The sequence below is a fragment of the Cyrtonyx montezumae genome, unplaced genomic scaffold, assembly GCF_038088225.1.
Source record: "Cyrtonyx montezumae isolate F1298 unplaced genomic scaffold, pur_monq_1.0 scaffold_2, whole genome shotgun sequence".
Taxonomy (NCBI): Eukaryota; Metazoa; Chordata; class Aves; order Galliformes; family Odontophoridae; genus Cyrtonyx; species Cyrtonyx montezumae.
Genome location: NW_027071936.1, coordinates 39,233,034 through 39,241,558, shown reverse-complemented (window position 1 = coordinate 39,241,558; position 8,525 = coordinate 39,233,034).

The window sequence follows — 8,525 nt, the reverse complement described above, 5'->3', positions numbered from 1 at the left end:
CACTAGGTAACATAAAGGCTCAGAAAATTCCTAGAATGTCACAAAACTGGTAATTTCACAGTGCAAAACCTGTGTATTTTTTTTATCTTTAATGATATAGTGTATAATAATGATATAATCATATTGTTCTAAGTCTCTAAGTTTAGAACTTGAAAGTGCTGTGAGATATACCAATATAAGGAAATGTATCTGCTCTTAATAATGTTCTCTCTACATCTAAAATACCTTACTCTGGTGAGCATACTAGCCCATCTGTAATGGGCACTGTAGGAAAAAAATTGGCTGCTTTTGCTCTCTTAAATACTTCTGTTTCTAAGAACCTCTGATGTTACAGGTTTGTGTGAGATTATTTTAGATTTTTCAAGCACCATCTGGGTTACAGTGGGACTTGGTATCATATTTCTTATTGTACTCTGTTGGAGATGATAAAAGCACAAAAACATTAGGACCACAGCAGAGATCCATTTTTTAATTCCTCTTACAATATAGAGATTCCTCTTTCTTGTGCCTTCCCACTCCCAAACAGAAATAATTATCTCATGCTTTCCATGTCCTTCCCTTCCTATTCCTTCCATGCTCTGAAATCCGAAGATCATGTTCCAATGCCCTGCTTTAACTGGTCTGGCTTCTCTGTAGTTCTTGCTTGACCTGATAACAGCTATTTCAGCTATGTGTCAGCTTTGCCACACATCAAGTCCTTTGCTTACTGTTTATCTCACAGTTGCCAGTGATGAGTGTGTCCCTACAGATGACATCATCTAAAAGTCTAGAACAGTTAGGGAGTGTCATCTCTTCCCTGTGTGAAGTGATGTGTTGCTAGAAATAGGAGGTCCTTGTGCTTCTCCCACATTACAGTTGATTCTACTGTGAACCAATGTTTAACCTGGCTTCCTTACCTCCAAGCAACAAAATTACAGCATGTCTTTAAGTAATAGGGTTTTTCATGTCCTGAGACACATTCTTTTAAATATGCAATCTTGGTATGGTGCTTAATATGCCTCTCAAAGTTTGGTCTCACCTTCTATACTTCTCTCATTTAGAAATTTAATCCTATATGCTTCACTGCCTTCTTGAACTGTATTTGCACAAAGCTTTTCTAATAGGGAGTGGTGTGAAGTATGAGTTAACAGAGGATTCTGTGCACTTGTTTATATTTAAATCATTGTACTTAACTATTTCTGAGTTGCGCTTTCCCAGTCTATAAAAATGAATGTAGTATTGCTTTGACACACAGAGTTTTTTGGAAGATCTCCTTGATGGGCTTGAGATTCTCATTTGAAGTTCATTTTTAAGGTGTGCACTGCCTTTAAACTGTTACTTCAGTTGCACTTTTGTGAGGTATGAAACTGTTCTAACTTACAAGGATTAGATGGTGAGTCTTTCTTTCCCAAAGAATCACAAGCAACAGCCAGCAACTATGTTAGGAATTCCAATAACTCTGTGGTGTCAAGCAATAAACTGCGAAATATTTACTTACGAATCTTTCTCACTGGTTATGCTGTGTTCTTCTATCATATGGTGGTTTACGCTCACCCCCTAAAGTGAATCATTGCTAGGGCAGTTGCCTAAGGCCTTTTTGTTTTTTAACTTGCTTTCTTACACTTAGTGATATTTGCTCACAAAGTTTTTTAGTTCTTCCTGCACATGCACTAAAAAAATTATTTACCACATTTTGAGTCTTAAGATAGTTCATGTCAGTATGGTTTGACAGATATACTGATGGATATAGAAAGTCCATTTCATCTATAGCAATTCATCATCTGCTTTTGAAGCTTAAGGCCTGCAAACATTCTGAATCTACACATGTACCTCACAAGCTCATAAACACAAGAATAAAGTGACCGGAAATCTTATATTTGCTTTCTCCCTGCTGGACTTGCTTGAGAGGAAACCTTTTGCAGACCACCAAGCAAATAGACTGCAGAACTCTCTTAGTTCTCCACCTACAAATCGTGTTCCTAATTTATCTTCTATTCTGCTTTGCCAGAGTCTCTTTTCTGCCTTCTACCGGAAAAGCATAAATGGACCCAGAGGAGTTAACGTAGTATTTGGTCTTCTGAAATCTCTGAAATTGTAAATTGACTTAAATTGTTATGTTCGTTAATTTCTAATTCCTAAATCCTCTATAGGATTTTAGATTTAGGATAAGGAACCAATGTAAGAATTGAATTGTAAAATTATTGCACTTCTTTAGCCATCTTCTCTGCCATTAATAATAGTATTGATATTGGTAGTTCTTTGATATCTTTTGTGATTTTTTTCATGTGACCTTAAGTTGTAAATTCCTGAGTCTTTTTTTCTTTTTTTTTTTCTTCTAAATCTTTAACCTGCTCAGGAAATGTGCTCTTACTATGTGTTTGCTCAGTGTTATCCTATAGCCATTTTAATACCCTCTGTTCCACGTCTGATTGTGTGTATACCTTGGGGGGTTGTGGTGGACGTTTTGTTTGATTATAATGCCTTTTTTAAGGCCTGAGGCACACATTTCCATGTTTGAGATGCGATAAACAAAACCATTGGTTCCGTAGAAACATACGTGCTATAGCATCCAACTCTAGCATGAAATAAATCTTTTAAAAGTAAGTGTGTCGTGACAAAGTTATATTAGAAATTCTAACATAAGCACTACACTGTTAAGTACAAATGTGCATGCCTTCCTCTGGTGATAAATGAGAATGCTAAGGGAATATATGAATTTTCTGTCCTCTCATACTTTATGCAACTGAAGGAAGTGTCTCACAAAATAAAGGATTGTGGGAAAGGTGGATGCTAAAGCACTCTTTAATTAGAGAGGGAAAGGAGAAACTATTGTAAGATAGGCAAACAACTACTTGTTACTGGAAGTTCAATTGCCTTCCTGAGAAACCTTAACATCGGGTGTTGTTTGCTTTGTTGCCGTTTTTTTCCCCTCAATAAATTCTTCTGAAGGTTGGAGTGAGCTGGTACAAAATTCAAATATATTTATTGATTTTCACATGTGACTGCAAAGGAGGTGTTTGTTCTGCGCTTCTGCTCAAATTGCTGAAGGAAAACCTAGCATCAATGTTAACTTCTGGCAGTGCTTACTCCTCTCTAGTGTTTTCTAGCACACATACATCAGCTCAGTTAAATCCCTGAAGCCAGATACATTCATGCCCTAAGTGAAAATGAACAGAACACTGGAAACAGTAAGAGCTCTCTGTTTCATTGAACTATGTATATTTGCTTTGTAGGTGTCCAGTGTTTTAAAACAGTGGAAGTACATGAGCTTTTCCTATAAATAATCTAAATACCTCTCTTGTGTTTATGCAACTCTAGTTAAACATAAATGAAAATGTATTCCACATTTGTGTGAACTAAATCCATAGTAATTCATAGCATATCAATCTATAGTAAATCATTGCATGGTGCTTCAGGTTTGTGTAATCTAAAGATAAAAGGAACTGCCTTGTTTTTGTCTAGTGTGCTCCTTGGTGTACTCCAAGGCTTCACCTTGGCATGTACAAAATCCAAATTTGGTGAACTTGCCTACAAGCAAGCTTATACCTGACTTTTATACCTATATATAAGAATTTCATACCCTTCCCTGTTTCATTTTATACCTTGGCTAGTATATCTGAATATTCTAATTATCCACATGAGTATCCAGTCCCGTTTGATTCTTACCCAACCTCAAAGGCATTCTGTGGCTTTGAGTTTAATTATGAACTGTGGAGTTCTAGAAAACTTATTTGCTAACATTTTTCAACAAAACTTGTTTTTGATGCCAGACAGAGTTCAGGCTTTGAATATTAATCGAGGCTAGAAATACTTGGAACAAGTTCACCAAAGCAGGAGGAGTTCACAAGCTGTTATGAACAATGTGCAACTCTGGTACTCTCTTCTGATAACGTCGCCAGTCTTGCAACTTGATACTAAACATCTTTCATATGATGTTAATGCAAGTTGTTACTTGCAGATACCTGCATCTAGAGGCTAAAAATCATTCAGAGTGCAGTTAAAACTCAGATGCTATCTATATTTAAGAAATATACCCCAAATGGATGAAATAAAATTTGATTGAGAACCATATATTAAAATGATACCAAAAATCTATTTTTTTCTTCTTTTTCCTTTTTTCTTTTTCCTTTTTATTTTTTCTTCTTCTTTTTTTTTTCTTTTTTTTTTTTTTTTTCCAGGAGATGTCTCTTCTTGCAAAGGTCATTTAAACAATGCAAGGTGTCTTTACAGTGAGTACCGCTCTGCTCTAAGAAAGTTTATTACTTGCTATATCTCTGCACACATATCTTGGGTACTTTGAGTCATGAAACACAACTGCTATAGGCTGGCTCAGCTCTCCTGGCACTATCTCACTTTATGTTCTCCAAAACTGTAGCTTGACAGCTACTGAATTTGTAGGTTACAGGTCTATACTTACAAACTTAAAACTAGAGATGGCATTTGGACATCTTGGACAATTTTGAGTTTTGACACTATAAATATTACACATTATTCTATTGCTATTCCTCAGTCCTGCACAATAGTCACGACCCTACGGAAACAAGAAGGGGGTAGATTCTATTTCTAAAGTATTAGAATTGTATTTAGTTTCCAGTGAATGTCTATGAAGAGAAGACTACTTAAAAAGTACTTACATTCTTGTTGTGGTTAAGGATCTTTAAATGTATCTGTATATTTGTACTTGAAAATAAAGGAATGAAGATTTTCATCCATACATTTTATTACAGAGACATTTTTAAGATACTTGCTCAAACAGTATCTAGTCCTCAGGAGATGGTTGATTACATACCTTTCAACAGAAACAGTTTTACAGTTTTACAGACACAGAGCTAATGAGCTGGTTAGTGGCAGGTTGTAGAACAAGTAATGCCTCTTGCTGGATGAAATATATTGCATAATGTTAACCTTTTGCACAAGCCAAGTTTTTTAAGGTGGTAAACAATATTCAAATGTGCAGTCTCGCACTGTGCAGCCTCAGAAAAGAATCTAGCTGTGGTTGTTTTACCATAGCAATGCCGTTATCCCTCCCATAGTTTGAGATCCACATAATGGCTCTGGCACTTGTAGTTCTCCATTAAATTATTAAATTACAAAATCAAACTATTATGCAGTACTTGAGACTGCACTTCTGCTTTTGAATATTTTACTGTATCAGTGTGGCTTAAAGGAAAAGTGCTTTAAATTCTATATTTACAGAATGTTTTCTACCATTGCAACAATGTATTTTCAGTGCCATACTATGAACCCGAGCTTTCAAAAATGAGTCAGGATCTTCAAACTGATGATATCCAGGCATTTTTTTTTAAATCATAAGAATAAACTGAAGTGTACTTTAAATTTTTCTTATTTTGTCTTGATTTTTCACAGTACCGTTTGACAGCATTCCCCAAATCCCCACATTCTTTTTCAGTATTTGCAAGAGCCCAGAGTTAAGGAGAGCTCCAAGATTCCTGAGCTGGTAGAAAACCAAGTATCTACCTTAAAAAGCTATTAATCTGTGATTGGTCTATGCAGCGTGGGAAGTTAAAATACAGTTGTTGTGATTACTGGAGTCATCTTGGCCAAGTTAGATGTGAACAAATAGAATTGTTGTGAGTTTGTGTACACAGTTAAGGAAAATATTTCTGGGGAAAAAATGTGTTGGAAGTGTTATTCTAATATTTTTACGTATCTGCCTAGATACTTTGAAATATTTATTGCCATATGTCATTTCATTCAAGGGTGTGTAGTTACAGGTTACCATTTTTAATCCTATTTAAGAAGTTAATCCAACAAAGAGTTGAGAGAAAATGGGTGCAAACGGTAACACAAGGAATGAGTGTGTCAATCTTATGTGCCAAACTATGGGATTACGACTTCTATTTTATTTATTTCAGTTGATTTGAATGAAAATAGATGCAGAGAGTTCCTCTCACTCTGAGATAAGAAAGTAAGAAAATCACAAATTATACTAGCTTTGATGTGAGGCTATAGCTTTACTGAATTTCTGAAAGCAAACACAATTCAGAGAGGATTTGGCCCTTCAGGAGATTGTGGAAGCTGACTGACACGTCTTGTGTGCTGCCAGACACCATCTGGTGTGCTGGCACCTGGTGCTGGTTTACACGTGACAGTAACATTACACAGGTGTAAACAGAGCGGGAAACAAAACAATGGTGAATCAGGACCGTGAAGTACTGTTGGGAAATATTTGTACAAAAGGGTTGTTCGTTCCATTTGAGAGAATTTGGCTCTGTGAGAATTTGGCTAGGCCTTATCAAGCTCAAGATGAACAAAGATCAGACTTCCTGATTGATTCTGTACGTCACAGGACTATATAAAAAAATCTGAAGTAATCCTTCAAGTGCTTTATGAACAGTTGGGAAAATACATGGTCTTGGGTCTTGTTATATGGCACTTAGGGATGAGGTTTAGTAGGCACGGGGGTGACTTGGTGACCTTAGAGGTCATTTTCAACCTCAATGATTTTACAATTCTTGCAGTCTTTTTCAGTAATGACCAGTTTAGGAACTTAATTTCTTTTCAAGTAGAGCAGTACGAATGCATCATTCCTTGAGGAAAAGTTTTGGCTGTCTCTCAAAAAGAGAGTAGGATTTTCATTCTGTAGAGGATCAGCAACAGAGAATAATTCTGAATGGAATTATCCAGGAATTCTTTGAAATTTAGCATTATGCAAATAGGAGTCTACAAATGAATGCAAATCTGAATTTGCTTAATTACACTAATTTAAATAATCCTTTATATTTCTGATTAAAAAGAAAGTCCTTAAAAACTAAATCAATTTTGAAATTAACCCTTTAGCCCTCCCCTACAGGGCACTGACAAATCTTTTTGAGGCACCAGTAGCCTGTTTTAGTGTAGCTGCTTTAGCCGATGCACTCGTTTCCACTTTATCTACTGTTCATAGGGAACACTTCAACACAAAGACTTTCAAATTTCAGAATGCCTTCAATAACTGACTACGATTAGAGCTGTGTTCAGAAATAGATGCACTCAATAGTACGGCTTAGAAGGACCAACTTCATCTACTGAAAGAAGAATGTTGTGATTCCCTTCATAGCAGAGGAAAACTCGTGTTGATTTTTCTCAAAGATACCAAAAATGCACATAAAAGCAGAGTTGGGGGTAGGGTGGAGCATCTTCAGCTGCTCCTATTTGTACAACTTGGCCAGATGGGTGCTCTCATTTGGAATAACAGGCAGCTGGGCAGGGCCAGGGGCTGCCAAAACTTCCAACAGCCAACCAACAGAGAAGAATGAAAGTATCTCAGCTGCTCAGGCTCTGTAATTCAGAAAGAATTCAGGCTTTCCCATAGCAGAATTTCTGCGGTTGTTGCACTCGGGGTCTTTCTGGTAGTTGGTAATATTGTGCTGAGGGAGTTGGCAGAGGTGACTGCTGAGCCGTGCTCTATCATCTTTGAGAGGTCTTAGAGACAGGGAGAGGTGCCAGTGTCACTTCAGTCTTCAAAAAGGGCAAGGAGGAGGATCTAGGTTACCTCGGGCCAGTCAGCCTCATCTCCATCCCTGGAAAGGTGACGGAACAGTTTGTTCTGGAAGCCATCTCCAGGCAGTTGGAAGAGAAGACAGATATCAGGAGTAGTCAGCATGGGTTCACAAGGGGGAGGTTGTGCTCAACCAACCTGGTGATCTTCTATGACCCAGTCATTACTGGCTGGATGGATGAGGGGAGAGCAGTGGATGCAGTCTACCTTGATCTCAGCAAGGCATTTGATCATAGCATCCTTATAACAAAGTTGAGGAAGTGTGGAGTAGATGAATGGATGGTGAGGTGGGTGGAAAACTGGCTGACTGGCAGAGCTCAAAGGGTTGTACACAGGTAGGCCTGGATGCCTACCTGTGCAACCTGGGCTAGGGAGCTGCTTTGGCAGGGGGGGATGGACTCGATCTCTAGAGGTCCCTTCCAACCCCTACGATTCTGTGCCTTTTTTTTTTTTTCTCCTTCCTACTTGATGGTTTGTGCTCTGGGATATGAAACTTCTTTGTGAACAATTTATCCAAATGAGTGTCACTGTTGAAGCATCTCAACCATGCCTGTGTAACAGTGCCTGTACCCAGACACACACTTGTGGAAATATTGGTTTTGGAAAACTTGGGATCAGGGGCACTGTATCAGCTCATCCTGTTCAGCACGTTTCCACAGAGGTCCAAATGAAAACCTGCTTTAAAAATGTAACTTCAAAACACATATCCCCGTAGCGAGCAGCATCAACTCAGAGAGCACGTGAAATTCCGTAGGAGGGAGTTACAAAGCGATGTGCGCGACTGTACTGCTCCTGCTCGGCTGCTGTCCTGCAGCACGAGCACTCGAGTCTAACCCACTTGGGTGGTGGCCTCAGGAATATGCCGGCGACGGCTCACTCCTTCCTTCGCTTGTTCGTTCAGAAAGCCGCATGGAACTGCACGCTCTATCTGGTGCGGATGGAGCCGCGCTGCAGAGGCGCGCTGCGCTGAGCTGTCGGGCGCAGCGCGCCGCGTTCCAAGGTCCGGGTGCCTCGGCCGCAGGGACAGCGAGGCCGGGGCCGTGTG